The following is an 18,763-nucleotide window of genomic DNA, read 5'->3' as shown; positions in this document are numbered from 1 at the left end:
AAGTGAGCAAGACTCATTCCGTCTTCACTGTGAAAAGTCTCTTCTAACGTCCAGCAGTTCTGCTCAGGAAAATTATGTGTCCACCTCTTGTAAAAGCAGCCAATTCCCCTTTCATCTAGTGTAGCACTTAAAAATGTACTTTAAACGTTGCCGTCAGCTGAAAACAGCTGCTGAAGTGACAGATGACAATGTCAGCACTTTCATCTGGTTCTCAATTTATTCTGTAACTCAGAATCACAGGAGTTGGTTATGGTGCTGCAATGTGGAGGGTGTAACTACTGTACGCAGGCAAATGATATTCTTTTGTTGGAGTTTACAGTGTTAAGTCTACTGACAAAATTACAGACTTATGAGGATCACTCCCTGTGTACCAGCAAGTCAATTGTTTTCTCCTTCCCTCTGTACTTTTTGTCTGGATCTTTCTCTTTCTAATTTCCCGACCTCCATCTGCTCATCCATCACCTGACAGCAGTTTAGTCTGCTACAACTTCTGTGTTTTTCTGTCGCCTAAACTCACTCTGTCATCTCTCCTTTTCCTCCCCTTCGTCTCAACAGTCTCTGCGGTTATTATCTGCCAAATCACGACCAAAGATTCCTTCGTCTTTCTCTCCGAACAGAAAGTTCATTAGCAGAGAGGCTGTCGTCACTCTGTGCTCTTTTGTTGCTTAAGAGGAGGAAGCCCGTTTTGGTTAAAAGTCAAGTGCTCCGACAAATCAGCTTTGAGTGGTTTCTTACTGAGATAGAGAGTCTAAAACCTCTGAATTTTCCACGAAAAGGTCACATGTGAGGTATGTTTACAGCAGAAAGAGCAAAACCTGATATAATGCAGAGACTACTTGTATCTAATTTTATATAAACTTGAACAGTTTATCACATCCAGACATTTCTGTTTGTGTCAGAAAAGTTGCAAATTACTGAACTTTCAAAGTCTGTGCATGTGTGTGTGCTCGCTCGTGCATGTATGTGTGTGTGAGTGTGGGTGAGGAAGGTGTATCCCGGTTGTTACTGTCCAAAGGTCATTTGTTTTAGCAGTCCCTTATGTTGTTCCCACATGAACACAAACACACACGCTGAAACTTTTATTGATGCGAGTCTGACCTTTTGTCCCACTGAGCTTCCACTCACACACTGACTCACACACATAAACTAAAAGGAAAGAAAAAACACTTTATTCTAAAACTGCTACATGCCCTGGGTCGCCGTATCACTTGTGATGAGTGAAGGATTGTGGCAGAGTGAGGGGGGATAGGAGCAGGGGGTGCGCACTGCCCTACAGCTCGGGGCAGAGGGCAGTTGGAGTGGGATTCAGGTCAGCTGGCACAGAGGGGACGGCAGACTGGAGCAGGTGACTGTAGATTCTCATCGAGTCTACTAGCCTGCAGGTTTCTGCTCTCCTTCTGCGACCTCTGCACTCTGGAACTTAGTGTGTCCAAACAGACTTCTCACTGAGGAAGTGGCAGCACTTAAGAGTGAGAAACTTTGATTAACCCTCAAATAATCCATTTTTTCCTTTGGCTTTTCTTAGAATCTATACATTTATTCAATGTGTAATACCTAAACAAACCAACGCAGCAACCGACAGCATCATATTGTCAGACTTTCAGATAAATATCGTGTGCTTAGCGAGCTGAAATTCCTGCAGGAACCAGCTTCATGAATTCCACATCTCTCTGTGTCGTCTCTGCTCACTAAATTTAAAGCTGTAAAAGTGAAAAATGCCAACAGCGGGGCATCTGGAACTTTTTTATGTTTCCATTTGTCCAGTTTCTCAGTCTCTGGAACTTATTAACAGAGAGCCGAGGCTATAAGATGAAAGGGACTCAGCTACAAAAGCAGCGTCTACCTGTTCTAAAAGGCGCTTATTAACTATGCTTTTATAGCTGCTCCCAGGATGATTAGACCAAAAAAATAATAACATGACGGTCCCCTCTTTGATGTTACTGACAGCTGATAAGTCATTAAATTATTCTGTTCTTTTTTTTTTTTTTTTTTTTTTTTTTACTGATTAGCTTACCTCTTTGGAACGAGACAATCATACGTACATTTATCTTGCTCAGCAGTGCTACTCTCCGATGAGTGCACTGAACATTAATTGCAGCCATTTGCATTCAAATGATCCAACAATCAATTAGTTTCAAAACACAATGTTTATTTGTAATATAAGCAGGCTAAAATGACATATCAATTCCACAGAAGATGAAGTGTCGTGCAGAGCGGAGATGCTGAGCTGTGTGTGATTACTGGATTCTCCATTTATATTCCAGGCGTTTAAGCTAACGCTCTTTTCAGGGGCGATGTACACCGAGGAGGCATGAATAGGTTGCATGTCTTGCTTAAGGACAGGGCAATAAGACATGCATCGTGTCTTTGACCTTTCAGTTGAAGTGCAGTCTCTCTAGGCCTTGAGTCAAGCAGTTCTATGGTGACAACGCAGTAGAGAAAGTTGGGATCAGGAAGAAAGTTAAAGGTGACTTCTCCTAATGAGTTTGCAGCCCATGCTCTGACTTTGGAGTTACATCCCCTCTTTTTTCCCCTTCTTTACCATCCTGTGTGTCCCTCCCTCAGACCTCTCTGTCTCCTCTGTCCTCCTGGGATTAGGCTCATTACCAAACCAACGCTGATATTACCAAGGACACTACAACCCTTACACACACACACTCACACACACACTGAACTCCAAGTGTAGACAAAAATGCATTGCTAAGAACACAAACTCTGACAGTTATACATGTGCACACAAATGTGCCAACAAGTCCTCTAAACTAAACAAAAAACGCTTTGTGAAGTAACATTGTTAGGTTTTTGGCAGTTTTTAGTCAAATATAAACTAGCGAGCTTTCATGCAGGATTGGTTTGCAACAGATGCGATGAAGTTGGGTCGGGATGAAGGCAAAAGTTGATAGTGATGGTGGAGACAGATGAAGTGGGGTGAAGGTGGGAGGTGTGGTGGAGGAGAGAGAGGGACGCTAAGTGTCTGTGCACAGAAGTGTGTCGGGAGGGTGTAGAGGAGGACAAGGTAATAAAAGTGAACAAAGGGGAGTAATGAGCTTTGGCTGGAGTGCTGCAGTGATTAATGCCACGCTGGGTTCAACCGCCGGTCACACCTTTGGGTCAGGTAAACTGGGAGGACACGACCACGTTCTCTGAACATTTTCATCTTTTTCTCTGAACCATCTTTCATTTTTTTTTTAAAAACTGTCCTTCATTCTTTTTTTTTTCCAGTGGCTTTTGTTTGCAGCCATATTTCATCACTTTTCTCTCGTTTCTCTCCCTGTTCTCACCTGCCCTTTCCTTCATTTACGTCTTTCCTCTTTCTAGTCATTTCCTCCTTAATGTCGTCACTTCATTTTGTCCCCATATCTCCTCTTCACCCCGTTTCCCCTTCTTTCCCTTCCCTTCCCTCTTGAGATTTCTCCCTTCCGTCCTCCTTTCCTCCTCTGTCCGCTTCAAGACTCCCCCTTGTCCTTTTTCTTCCCTCTCAGACACAGACCTCTTTCTCCCACTGAGTGTGTGTGTCTGCATGTGCGTGTGTGTCCAGACACAGCAGTGCCCTGTCCAACCTCAGCTGTTAAACATCTAGTTAATTACACGGCTGGACAAAGGGAGGGAAAGAGAAGAGAAGGAGGGAAGGACGCAGAGGGAAAAAAGAGAGGAAGATCCAAGCAGGTTGTTAACCTTGTTAGCATTTTTCACTGAAACCAATGTTATAAATGTGCAGTGAGGACGAGTAATGAACCAGGGTGCTAAATGTTCAAGTAGCTCTTTGATGACGGAGGGAACAGAGGGAGGGAAAAAGGCATTTCCTTAATGAAATCTATGGTGGTGTGTGTGTGTGTGTGTGTGTGTGTGTGAGAGAGAGAGAGTGTGTGAGTGTGTGTGTGTGTGTGGATGTGTGTGTGTGTGTTAACAGCTCCTCATTGTATTCATGATCCCTAATGAAATTGATTTCGCTCTCATCTGCTGAGAGGCAGTGCACGCACACACATGCACGCACACACATGCACGCATGCACGCACGCACACACACACACACACACACACACACACACACACACACACACACACACACACCTTCAATCAAGTTGTCACCATAGAATTTAATGATTTATGTTGTGAGGACTTGTGTTTTGTCCCCAAAAGAAAAGTGAGTCCCCACAACATGAGTAATACATGGAAGACAAAAACACACACACACACACAGTGCTAATAACTTTGACAGCAGGATTCTGTTTGCAAAAGGAATTTCAATTTAATACCAACAGTTAGTAAAAAAAATGAACTATTAAACATGCAAGTAGTCATATGATCCAAAACAGGGAGAGAGAGAAGGGGGGGGGGGGGGGGAGAGACAGAGAGAGAGAGTTCAATGGGAGTTGTTCGGGTGGGATTTATAAGGGATCTCATCCTCTCAATGAATGTGTATGTGAGTGTGTGCGTCTGACCCTGACTGGAGGGCATCCAGGGTATCATAGCACACCTGCTGACTGCACAGTCTACAGCTCTCTCTCTCTCACACAAACACACACACTGTTTGGTAGAGCCACATCAGCGAGACAGGTTACTCGGAGTGAAATTAATCATCGTTCTTTTGTCGCACCGCTGCTCTCACAACAGGAGGCCGGCCCCAGGTGACACACACACACATATGCACACATACACACACAAAAGAGTGACAGGCAGACAGCTGGCCGGTGACAGCATGCCACTACGAAGCTGTTTCTTAACAGCTAACAATAGATGGCTTTGGTTAAAAGAGAGTGGCAGTGCCAAGGTGTGGTCAGGTGTATGTACAGTACACACCAGCACTGTTCAGGTCAGATGGACTTTTTGGATATATCTTTAGGACCTGATCAAATTGATCAATTGTGGTTAGATAAGAATGCTTTGACATGAGGACCGAAACATTTATTGCTGCTGCATTAGCATTAGCAACACATAGATGATCCTGTTGTTGCTTCTAGACTTAAGATCAGCTCCCTGCAAAGTGTCAAAGAAGCCAAATCGGTACACACCAAGTTCACTTGTTTCTTTGGCTTTTTCATGATCTTACAACTTTATGTTTTGTGGTTTGTCCACTTAATGTCCAAGTTTTGCCATTGTCTCTGATTTTTCCTCCTTCATTTCTCCCATCCGCTTTACTATTTTGAAATGTGGTATAAAAGTCAAGTTTAAAAAATGAAAAACATTGTACTCAAAGTCATTGCTGAGACCTGGGAATGGAATGACGAAGATTAATAAATTAGTGTGCACAGCATTTTTTTTAAATGAAATTTGTTTTTAACTTAAAGTGCTTCTGCTGATATCACTGATGGGCTAAAGTGTGGCCTTGATGTGACTGGACTTTGGGTCCAGCGTGTTTCTTAACCACTGAAAACCATCGTTGTCAGTTTCCCTTTTTGCTACTGTCAGTTCCTGAAACGGGAAAACCAAAATGCCACACATCAGCTCTAAAAGTCAATGGAGCATGTTGTAAATTCTAAGTTGTAAAAAGTTGTAAAAAAAAAAAAAAAAAAAAAAAAAAAAGCGAGCACAATGCAACCACTTGGAAAATTAGTGCTGTGTTTGGAGCGGCTGACATGTTAGCCTTCCAGTAGCCGCTGTTTTGAGCAGCTATGTAGCATTTTCACATGCAATTGCCTCTGTGACAAGGGTGGCTGAAGGAGCAACAGCAGTTTGTTACTCTCACATTAAAACTTCTCAAAGGTATAAACTTGACAGCAGCTTGAATTATTCTGTTATTTTAATTCCCCAGACCCCTGGCCTGCTTTATTAGCACTATTAGCACTGTTAGGAGATCTCACTGAAACAGCAGGGCACTGGGAGCGTCAAAATGTCACTGCATCCCTTTCACTTGCATCCCTGCTGGGGAGTATGTGCTATAAAATGACACTTTATAACCAGAAGACACTCAAAGAAGACGTCTCTTTCTATTCAAGTCAGGAGCACAAAGATAAGCACACGCGCTCACACAACTCTGCTCACCAGAGCTGCATCTGTACACCCTTCTTGTCAGATAGGAAGACATGGCACAGTGCTTTTTCTGCTGTCAGCCAGGCTGGGCTGGCATGGCCGTGTGTGTGTGTGTGTTTGCGGGTGTAAGGCCTCTTTAATCTTTCACAAGCGTGATGGACTTGAGTTTCCCCTCAGCGGCGCTCTCACAAGCCTTCTTCAAGTAGACACACACACACAGACACACACGCAGACACACAGCTCGGCTCCCCTGCCTGCTGCTATCATAACCGCAAGCTGTAAGCAGTCCCTGGAACGATCGCTTCTTCGTTCTTCATTCTCTTTACTTCTTCGCTCTCCATCTCTTTCATCCCTCTCTCACTCCTCTCATCTTCTTTTCTGCCCCTCTTGTTAACTTCATCTCTATATCTCTCTCATATTTTTCTTGCCATCTTCTTCGTTCCCATCCTCCCTCCCTCCTTCCCTCTTTCATCCCTCACATCCATCTTTCTGCCCTCTGTCCCTGCACTGGAAAAAGATGTCTCATTCTTAGTCATTTAGGCCGAGCCTTATTTCCTTTAAAATAAGTGAATAACTGCCACTGGGGGTCCATAAATGAGCCCTTAATTCAATGGTGTCCCATTGTCATGAAACAAGGTGGAATAATGCGGATCACTCAGCTGGTATCAAAAAATGACAACTTGAGTTGATTTGCATTGAACTCGAGTGGAATCATCTCTGCCCATTGGCAGTTTAAGATTAGATGAAATGTTAGGCAGGTTTTGCGAGGTTCCTCTCCCCTCCTCTCCTCCGCTCCCACTGTGCCAGGCCACACCTGAGAACAGTTCTGACATAACTAGGTCTGTCTGCGTGCTAAAACAGCAGCCCCACATTCTTCCCTGAGGCAGCCCCTGCAGGCTGAGGCCAAACTGAAGCTAATAGCATCCACACGCTAATGCGGAATGCCTTGTAATGGTGTGGTTGTTGGTTTGAAACCCAGGACCAGCTGGAGAATGTGAGTAGACTGTAATTAATAGCAGGCAAGTCTAAGTGTGTGTATGTCTATAATTTTAAAATCAAATAATGCTTGGAAAGAAATGCGTGTTCTCTGTTATCTAGTAAAATTGGCTCAAATCCATCAATAAAAAAAGAAATAATCAAACCACTTTTCTACATCATCATCAGTTGGTAGCAGTTATTCCTGCTGAAGTGACCATGAGCAAGAAAGGTGGTATCTTTACACATCAGAGCACATGTGACCTCCCCGTGGAACACGATGAGGAAAATGAAAGAATTTCTCTACAGGGAGTGGTGTCGGGCAGTGAACTTGTTACTCAGGCACACGTGTGGAGGGTGTGTGAAGTCAGCATCGTTCAGTGTGAGGACGGGACTTCTGGAGCTAATGGCTGAGATGTTGAGAGCAGTGAAAGCTGCAGAGGATGGGTTGGTTGAGCTTTAAGTCTGGCATTTTCTTGCTTTCTTTGTCATGTGTGTCCGGTCATGACTGTCTGGGGCTACCTGATAGAAACAAACACTCTGCCAGCAGCATCTCTGGAGGAGAAGTCTAGGTCCACTTAAAAGCTAGTAAGCCACTACTCTCAAATGATAATTCAACAAATAACTTTCATGCTTGACTTATGAGCCAACATGTTATGCAACATACAAAAGTGCTGTAGTTAAATCAAAATAGCGACTGAGCTTTAATGTCAAGAGATCCCTTTCTATGATGTGGTTGAAAGCTCAAGAAAAAGCTAGTTTTAAGAACTGTTTTATCAAGTGTTCAGTTAATGTAGTATATACTCCACCTGATGCCGCTTCTACTGCAGTAGTACCACTGTACTGTTGAGCCACACAATGTAGTAGCAATAATACTGTAGCAGTAATGTTACTGATGTGCTGGTGCAAGTGCTCTTGTAGCTCAGAAGTATTTTAATAATAATTCTGTGTCATTTATTATTATACAGTAGTAGAATACCAATTTGACAACAACCGTCAAAGTGGAACAGCTCTGTCAGATCCAAACAGTCAATAGTAATGAGGTGGGAGTGTCAAACTATCTTTACGGCCTTTGTCAGATAGAAGGAATCAGCGTCCTGGTGTGTGGAATGGTGCAGTGGTCCTGATGAACAGATTTTCTGCAAAATGCAGTGACTTCCCCGTGTTTGGGGATGCCCTGTGTAGCATGAGAGGCAGAGGATTTCAAGGTGAAACACGGAGCCTTGGTCAATGAGAGAGCGATCAGGACGGAGGATGCATTTCTGCACCCAAATATAACTGCTGGCCCTGAGCTATTGTTTTCACACTCCCACGATAATATTTTTATCTTGACAGCTCTGAGATGACGACAAGTGAGGACAAATCTTCATCTCCCTAGCTCTATCAGTGATACGCGAGTGTGTGTGTGTGTGTGTGTCTGTGTATTTGCATCTGCACAGCGTTTCACTTCCCTCGCAGTATCTGATCTGGCGCCACCACCCCTCGCTCGCTCCTCTGAGCTTTGGAAACAATTGCATTTCTCTTTTGTTTTCCTCTCCCTCTTTCTATCCATCTGTCCCTCTCTCATCCCGCTCTCTCTTCAGCTTGTCACACTCCCTCTCTTTTGCATTTTTTTCCCTTGATGTACCAGCTCAGCTGACACACATGAGCAGCCAAGCAGAACACACTTGTATACAGCGCAGCCTAGCAGGGTGTGTAGGTGTGAGTGTACGTGTGTGTGTGTGTGTTTTTTTGCCCTGCAGTGAGTAGTGAAACTACTGCTAAACTAGCTCAATTTGTCAAGAGCAGAGAGGTGTGGACCTTGAGGGCCGCTGTACCGCTGTCTTCAAGGTAAACAGAGAAGTATGGATTTAAAAGAAAAGGAATTTCAAGGATAAAATTCCAATAGATGCTACGCACAAACTTTGTATGTTCACACACACACACACACAGACACACACACACACAGACACACACACACACACACACACACACACACACACACACAGTTATATTCCGTCGGATCAGCCTGAGTGCAGCAAACACCAGGAGGAAACAATACTTCATCACTGCCACTCCTTCAGTGTGTACGTGTGTGTGTGTGCGTGCTGACTTTGACAAAGAGCGGTCAAGACCTCAATGTTGACTGAGCATTTTATATGTGTGTGGGTGTGTGGGTGTGCGTGTGTGCGCGCCTGGCCCACCTCGAGAAGGCGACGACTCATTATTGAAAGGGTAGTGCGTATAAATTATCAGCTGCTGCCCTGAATGAACTAAATAAAGAAAACAATGTCACGGTGCGGTCACAGGGTGAGCGTCTACTGAAACGAATGATAAATGTCTCTCTCTTTCTTTCTCTTTGCTCTCCTCCTCTGGCCTGTTGCCACGGCGATTAATTCTGGGATGCAGAGAGAGAGACAGGAGGGAGAGAGAGAGCAATGAGAGTGACACATTTTGGACAGCCTTGTTTCAAAGGCCACAAGCTTATCACAGTTACACACACACTCACACACACTCTCTCTCACACACACACACACACACACACACACACACACACACACACACACACACACACACGCAGTCTGGTTTCCATCACTTCAGAGGGAATTACATTGACTTACATTCATTTCCTGGAGACGTACCCTAAGCACAGCCATAGCCATGACTTGCCTAACCCTAATCTTAACCCAAGTCTTCTCCCGAAAATTCAATGATTTCAGTTACGGGAACTTGTGTCCTTAAAGGAGTATCACACACACACAAACACACACACACACACACACACACACACACACACATATATATATGAATCCATATACAGCCACATGCAAAATTCTAAGTGAGTAAAGAGCCTCAGGAATTGCTTCTTTGTGTGTGTGTGTGTGTGTGTGTGTGTGTGTGTGTGTGTGTGTGTGTGTGCGTGTGTGTGTTTGTATTAGCAGTTTATCATTTAGTTTAATACTTGTTTTACGCTGGCTTGTTTGTGAGGTGATTGTACATTATAAAAAGCAATTAAAGAGACAGAAGAGGAGTAAATTACTAATTTGAGCTGGTAAGATAATAAGAATTGCAGAAGTACGAACAAAAAGCAAATCTCTATCTAACACGGTGGCTTTCACACCCGAGCTTTCATTCCGGTCTCCCTTCCAACCCCTCCTCTTCTTCATCCTCCTCCTCCCTCCTTGTTCAGAGTTACTGAGGACACAGACTCATCAAAGTTACTTAAGCTGGCCTTGCATAACATTAAAAGATATTGAAAAGCAGCAGTGACACACAGATCATCAGTGATCGCTTGTGTGGCCATTGGGAGAACTGACTTAATGAGACTTCAATGACCGACAGACAGAAACGTTCAACATAGTTTCACTGACATTCTGCAGGTTTTTGCCCCCCCCCCCCTTTTTCTTCCCTTTGTTCCTTAATGCATCATAGGCATCTTTTTTTTATTCAGGCTTTAAATGCAACAAAGGATTCATATTGAATAGTTCAATATGCAGGTTTACATGTTAAAAGACTACCGTGAAAGCATGTGCTTATTTAATGTAGATTTTAATTTTACAATTCGGTTCTGTCAATATGAATTAATTGCGAGCCCACAGCCTATTGTTTATAAGAATGGTGCACAATACTAAAGTCCTGTAGTTTCACCCAACTATTAAACTCACAAATCACACACAAACAGTCTGAGCCTATAATCAGTTATGAGTGCAAAACAAAGGCTCTAAAACAGCAACACTGTGACCTTTGCATCAGCACCATGGACAGCACTGTACAAGATCAGGGCAGCTTGCAGCTCAGGGGACATTTTATTCTATTCTCGTGTATCTATTACTCGATATTGGCAAACATGCACTGGAAAAAAAGCCAATATTTTTAACCACTTTAAAGCTGGAAGACAATTCAGCAAAACAACTTGCATAAATGATAAATATAGTATGATTGTAGTCTACTTAGACCTCACTGGCTCAGGTTGGGTCTCATAAAGCTGCTGCCAGCACTGCCCAGATGAACAGAATCTCCTCAGTAAACTGTCTGTCTGGCATTTCTTGGTCAGGTCCTTCACTAAAGGAAGATGAATTAAATGAGTTTTCCAGAGGTGTGACATGTTTCTTCGGTGCAAACATGTTTTTCAAAGTCAAAGAAGACTTCTCACAGTCTTTAAGTTTAAATGCTAATTCAGCTGATGCATGAGCCCTAAACTGTCTACAAGGGAAACGGTACGCCTCTCACAGAGTACTCAAGGGATCTGTTTTGGTAACATTCACTGGGAAAGTGCATTTCCCTTTTGAGTAGCCAGAGTGGAAAACTATCCAGGTGTACCCGTTTGAGTTTATCCACCCCAAGGTCATCTGAAATTAAACTGTTTAATACTCCAAGATGAGGTTAGGAGAAGGTACCTGCCACCTGGTTCTGAGAGTGACCCAGACCCTGGAAGTGGTGGAGAGGAGAGGAGAAGGCACGATAGGAGGCATGGTGGTGGCAGCACTTGGTGCTAACGTCAGCGCTAGTTCCTCTTTCATTACAGGAATCTACAAAACTGCTCGCAGTAGCTGAATGAATGGATGGACCTGGGTATTATGCACGGTCTGAATATCCAGCTACTATTAAGTAGAAAAAAATCTTTATCTACACTAATAAACTGCCAGCTAATAGTATAATACTATGGCTATAAAAATAGCACAAAGAATTAACAACTAAAAAATACAATGAATAAAACAAGTATAACAAGACTGGAGTTTGGACTGGATTAGCAATGATCAGATCGATCGGAATTTAAAGCGTTCACATGCTATGTTCGAGGTAGCTCCTCTCGGGGGGACAGCTGCAACATGATTTCATTGTTGTCTTTCTCTTGTGCTCTGCATTTTCTCCCTCCTCGTCATCGCTACTTTCTTGTCTTGGCAACAGAAAGAGCAGAGGACAGTCAGATTAATGACCTCGGCCTCTAACGCGCTCTGTCTTCCTCTTTACGTCTATCTGCTGCTGTATAAGAGCCTCATGACTGCACTGGGATGAGACACGGGGGGAGAGCTCTGGCAAAGAAAAGCAGCACTTATATTTTCGGACTGTCTGTTCTCTTGCTGTGCTGTCATTCATCTTCATTTTTGCATATTTGTCACAGCTGTTGACACAAAAAATAAAAGTCACTTCCTTTAGCAAACAGGCAGGAAGTCAGGCTGGCAGAGACGCTTTAACGTTGGTATGAGCACAGGTGATAAACACCAATAAATGTGCATGTAGATGCTGATAAATGCACGCCTCTCCTATGTCTGTGCATCTGGCTGCACTCGTGTCTGCTTATATGTGTGTCTGTCGCCCTACTCGGATGTGTAATTACAAAGGAGAGATGATAAGCCAGTTTTTTTCCTCTCCTGAGGGAGCTCACGGCTAATTATAGAGCCAGCGGAGCTTCAAATTGCCATTTAAAACAGCCATACGGTGGGAGACAATAACACACTCCCCTGGTGGTGTCACCACCGTGCAGTAAGTGTGTCTGCATGGAGGTATCACAGCAGAAGGGAAAACAAGAGAAGCAGCAACAGTGGGGAGAAAAAAGTACCCTGCAGCCCTGTTAGCCAAAATGACTGATTCCCCGAACAGGAAGCCATATTTTAGCAGCTAAAACGTCTGTGAATTTTACAGTGTGTAGACAGCTGTCGGGGCAGGGCCGATTAGGAAGAGGGGACTCGTGCTGATGTGAGAGGTTAACGGCTGGAGTAAGTCTTTAGGTCTACATCATTTCACAGGTTTCTTGAAAGCGTGTGGGTTCTTTTATTAATTTAATGTCGTCAAATAATTCTAACTCCTCTATAACCAAACACAGACTGATTTAAGCTCTTTACTGAACTGTCCTCTGCCAAGAGAAACTCTCAGTCACTCTGCTGTGTTTGAATCCACGGGGACGAATTTCCACCTTTTAGACAGATCACAGAATGTGAGAGGAACAAAAAAAAAAAAAAAAAAAAAAGAGAGGACACTGAAGGGAAAGAAGAAAGATGTGGAGGGTTGGAGGAAGGATGAGAAAGAAAGATGGAGGGAGAGATAAGAGAGAATAAACAGAAAGAAAGAGTGAGGAAGGCTAGAGAGAGGACACAGAGGGATTTTGTGGTCTGTGGTGGAATGTGCTTTGAGGGAACGATCACTGCCAACACACACACACACACACACACACACACACACACACACACATGCACACACACACGCACGTACACACACACAAATGAAACAATCTTTCTCTGCCTCTGGCCGTCCTTTACTCACACAGGAATCCCACCGTACTCTTGTTCTCTTTCTCTCAGTCTCTCTCTCTCTCTCTCACACACACACACACACACACATACAGACACGCTCCAACCACACATAAATAAAGAGATCTTGAAATAATACACACATTCCTTATTATCCATAGCGTTACATGGTATAGCTTGCGTGCATAATATCTAAATTCTCCAGAAGTGACACACACTCATGGATACACTTAACTTTGCTCCCACGTACAGCACATGAACACACACACACACACACACACACACACACACACACACACACACACACACATGCATGCACAGATGGATAAAATAGCTTCAGGAAGTACTGTAGCAGGATAAGATGAAAAACCAACAGCAGTGACTCATCACTCAATTTATGTTCATTATGAACACTCTTACAAGTTTGTGTGTGTGTAATTGGAGAGGAGATGTAGAAGCTCTGTGCGTATGTACATGTGATCAGGGCTCATTTCAGACACGTTTGTGTACTGTACGTGTGTGCGTGCACTCTTTATTGGTGTGTTTCCAGATAACACTCCCTTGGGTTTACATGGGCCGTAACTCATGTGTCGATTAATTACCAGCGTGGGGATGTGTGTGTGTGTGTGTGTGTGTGTGTGTATGTGTGTGTGCGCGTGTGTGAGATAGAGTTACAGTCCATCAGTGTAATGAGTGTAAGAGGAGCTGTAACCAGACACTGGTCCTATCTGTAACTAACACCAGGTTTGATATAGTCAGGTATCAGTATATCAGTGGCAGCGTCATGTTAGGTCTACAATCCCTCTCCATGTACGCAGTCACTGGCACACTGTCAAAGCATCATGGGAGTTGAAGTTCACATTAAAGACAAACAAATTTTACTCTTACAATATAGAAATCTGTCTTTATTAGAATATAGGCTGACAAAAAGCCACTGAATTATATTTCCTCCCAATTGTTGCACAAGTTTTCAGCGAACTACCAGTGAACGTGATCTACTTCTCTGCCAGTATTCTCTGGAGAACTGGACGAGATTTTTGGCATTTTCACACAGCTTTTTTATGCCCAAATTTAAAATACAAATAAAACTGGTGGGTGAAAACTGCTCATCTACTTTGTATTTTATTCTTGAATTCATGAGCTGGTACAGTGATGCTTCCAGTTTGTTTGGGACACATGACATGGTGAGCAGAGATTTCCACCGTGATTGAACAGACAATAACAGCACCGGCTACACAAAATAAAACTTCAGCCCACAAAACCAACCAAATAAAACAACAAAAGTAAGAATTCATTGTGATGACTGAGGGAGGACGAACCCTGTTACAGAGCTAAATGCTAATGTCAGCATGCTAATGTTCTCACACTGACAATCCTACTACGTTCATGCCAATTAGCACTAAACTACAGCTAAGGCTCATGGCACCGTCATTAGTTTTGCAGGTATTTGGGGTACATTTTTGGCATTGGACCAATCAATCTTTTGACCTGATGGTGGTGCAAAAGGAAAAGTCAAAGCATCATCAAATAGGTGCTGAGATTTCACTCAAATCGACCTGGGAGAGGAAAAGTCGGGGGTCGACAAAGTCAGTAGTGGCCATGTGAATGTCTGCAAAATTTCATAGCAATTCATCTGACAGTTGTTAAGGTGTGCAAGTTGGACTAAGTGATGGACCTACCACCTGACACACTGACACTACAATCCACAGTCTGTGCTAGCGTGGTTGGAACAAGCCCTCAGAACCAAAGAGTGAACCAACCATTATTTTTGCTGTGTAAGCTGCTACCACAGGTTCAACAGGCTTCACATGCAAATTCTACACACAGAGCACTGCTCGTTTCATGCGAACACACACCACCATCACCATACACCTGCAGAGCTTTTCCCGTGACCGGTAATCTCGTTACAGTGCCAGGCAGAGACATGTACTCACACATGCACATACAAAAGCCACTGACCTTTTTTACATCCCACCCACAAGTGTTTCAGGGGTTCTTATGCTATCAACTTCACCAACAACCCGACAGTCTCCAACTCTATCTGATACAACGTTCAAAGGTTTTATGGTGTCAAACAACAAATGGGACTCCAGCCACATCGCGGGATCTGGAGTGTAAACTCAACCCTAAACTCAAACAACCCTTTTTTTATGAGTGCAGAATGGTGTTTACCAATCTTTAACAACTTTTCCAAGAGGATAAAAATCTTTATGATGTGAATTCATAGTGTACATTACAGTGAATAGCATCAAACTGGACCAAGTTATTGGAGGATGGATTTGTTTAAGGTCCAATATAAATCAGTGCTATTGCGCAAATGTAATTGATTTCTGTGTATACTGCTGCCTCATGTCTGGGGGTCATACATTACTTTACTCACCTTTTTCATTTACCACAGCATCACTGCAGATAAAGCCTGGCTGCAAACTGCAGCTCCGGTAGACAGAGACCTGCATGACTCGAGGCCATGAGAGGCTTCACCCCTCCCATTATTGCTGCAAATGTATTTATGGATACAGGGTTTTTCTTCTATACCCGGCTAAATTCACAGTAAAGCTAAGCCTTGCATTCCACAAACAGCCACCCACCCAGCCAGCGCACACCAGTTACAAAACCAAACACACCCCCAGGCACAGATTTGAATAGGATTCCAAACATAAGCAAGTGCAGGGTTGTTTTTTTTTTTCTTTTTAAATTCAGCTATCTTTTCCAGCAAATTTCTCTTTCCTGCCATAACTTCCTCATTTTTTCCCAGATGGCAACCTGTCATTCTGCTCATTTTCTTTCACCAACCATTCTCATTGGTTATAGCCTTGCCTGTCTCTCTTTACTTGTGTGTTTATTCAAATGGAAAAGAAGCACAATTGCCAAGAAAAGCAGGGATGAGGTTATGACAGACAGAAGGAGGCAATGAGGAGAGAACAGGTAGTGTGAGGTGTGTGTGTGTGTGTGTGTGTGTCCAAGAGGCTGCGTGGTATCCTCTGCCAATCAGTCGGTGGAATACATTTCTATCCACCAATTACAGAGGTGGTGACAGCATCAATTTAATCTTCCATTATGTACTAATGAGATTTGGATGAATACATGCATGACAGATGCAACAAAGGAAGGGGGTGGGGGGTGGGAGGGCATTCCCAACAAATAACTAAACAACTGTGTAAATTACTCAATAGAACTGTTTTCTCACATGATGCTCACGCTCTAATCCCAAACACAGCATGACCGACTGACCACCAGAAGCACTGAGGAACTTACTGAAATGTATTCTTCAGCACAACATGACTCATATTGTCAGCTTGTATTATATACAGTCCAGTCTACATATCGTATACAGCTCGACAGTATGTCATGGTCACCTGCTTCAGCGCAGTTAAACTTGTCCATAATGACATTTATGGGCCACATTCCCATTAAAGGCGCAATAAATTGCAACAGTCAAACTGTTAACTAGCTACAAAGTCATGTTTTCATAGAAATAGGAATTATGGCTGAACCCTATGAAGATATTTTACAGCAACATCTGCACAGAAAACAGTACACTTTTTACAACACCACTGGAATAAGGCGATTTGGTTTGTATTTGTTTTTCTCATTTAACTTATAGATGCATTGTCCTTGATTGATCCTTAAAATCTATGTAATAACAATAGTAGTAATATAACAAGGTAGAGCTTCCAACAGTAATACTATCAGTAGTAAAGCTGTAGCAGTTGCAGAAAGTAGCAGCATCTTAATTTAAAAGACAGACAGAGAGACGGATGAGAGAAAGCATGAGTGGTGAGTGAAGATGAGCAGAAAAGAGGGGAATAAATTCGGACAGGAAAGTTGTGTCACCGAATTTGATATTCTCCTCAGGCTGCGCTCTGCCACTCCAAAACCTTCCACCACCTCCACCATGACAGAGCCAGGGTGCTGTCTGAGTCCCGCCTGCTGACGGAGCACTATCCCGGGGCTGATCTTCTGTCACTTGCCCAAAAAACCTCCAACTCCTCGCAGCTCATGGTTTGTGAATAAAATGGCATCAGCTCGAATGCTGGCTGCTGCAGAAGTGACAGTGTCGTCATTTGAATGTGACCTAAGGGGCCCAAAAGGCTGTACGAGTGAGCTGGAATGTGTGTGAGAGAGACAAAACTGTCATCTTAAAATGTGGTCTTTTGTCAATATTCATTTGTGTGTTTGTGGGAGTATGTGTGTATGTTGCCTTATCTCTGTGTAAAGTAGCCAGCCATGAATATGCTGCCTTTCCACTGACTTTGACAGGTTTAACCTTACTTTGAACCAACATGTCCAATCCATTTATCAATCTCCTAATTCCTAAGCCTGGTACAATAGTGGGAGTGCTGTGGTCAAAACAGACAAACTGTATCTGCAGAGGACAGTTTTGTTAATACATCTACAATGAAGCAAAGCCTATTCGCACACTCCTTTCACTGCAACATATATCCAATGCATCCTCAGTTAATCACAGTGGTGTATCAGTGCTCTGCTCACTCTTTCACTGTCATGCTTGCTGCCACAGTGCACACCTGAAAAAGCTCCACCTCCAGCCCATCATCCACCTGTGGGCTCTGCGCCTATGTTCCCTGGTGGGGGAAGTTGGATGTGGACACAGGATGATGAAGTCTGTTTAGATGAGATTGGGAGCCTGCATAGGTGTCCATGTGGACCCTCACAACCAAACAGAAAGTATAAATTAAGCTTTTCATGGTAAAATCCTCCAGTGAGTCGACCATGAAACATTGTACCGTTCATAAGGATGTTTAGTAATGATTTCAAGGACTCCCTATCCAATTGAGCTATCTATAGCTATATAATTTTATATAATCTATATGTTTTTTTAACCAACATGATGGCCCATATGCCACCCTTTACATTTTTAGAATAGCAAAAATTGTCTTTGTTTTTATCCATTCCGATATTTTTGCATTACTGGAGTGATGAAGGGATGATTATACTTTTAGCTTGAGCTTGCCTTTACCTCTTCCATGGGTTACTATTAGAGAAATATTAGAAAAATGTTTCATACTCTGTTTAATATTCAGAAATTTGTCAGTGAGTGACTGGTTTTAAAAAGCCATTACATATGCTTGACAGCATCTTTACACAGGGTGATGCAGGGAAAATAACACGTTCGTATGTGTGCATGCACAAGAGTAAGTGTGATTCCTGCGTATGCCAGTCTCAGTTGTGTGTGTGTGGTAAGCTTGGGAGGAATGTGGGCATGTGTTGATTCCCTTTTTGCTGTGGGTGGGCCTCGGCGAGTGCTGTGCCAGGCAGTAAAAGACACCAGCCCAGCTCTGAGTGCCCTAATCCCACCATCCCTCCGTCATTTCTTTTTCAGCAGGCCTTTCATTTTTCTGTCTCTCATTTCGTCTGTTCACTTGAAAGATATTCCCTTTTGCCTTGGCAGACCACACGGTTCCAGAGAAAAGGACATAGCGAGAAGGTAGAAACAGAAAAAGGAAGAAATACAGAAAATTTAAAGTGTGCAGATGCAGGACGCTTTGCCCTACTGAGACAGGAAGTTCAGCGTCAGTAGAGATGAATGCGGAGACAGAGGGAGGGCAGAAGACAGAGCGAGGAGAGATGGAA

The 18,763-nt window shown here is 43.2% G+C and overlaps 1 protein-coding gene across 2 annotated transcripts in view; it reads right to left on the bottom strand.

The window, feature by feature from the left end:
• The window catches only part of LOC143326616 (plexin-A1-like), a 249,698-nt gene that overhangs the window by 130,140 nt on the left and 100,795 nt on the right, over nucleotides 1-18,763 (bottom strand). The gene's annotated exons all lie outside the window — the stretch shown is intronic.

The sequence above is a fragment of the Chaetodon auriga genome, chromosome 10 (genome assembly GCF_051107435.1).
Source record: "Chaetodon auriga isolate fChaAug3 chromosome 10, fChaAug3.hap1, whole genome shotgun sequence".
Taxonomy (NCBI): Eukaryota; Metazoa; Chordata; class Actinopteri; order Chaetodontiformes; family Chaetodontidae; genus Chaetodon; species Chaetodon auriga.
This window is presented reverse-complemented; position numbering and strand designations above follow the sequence as displayed.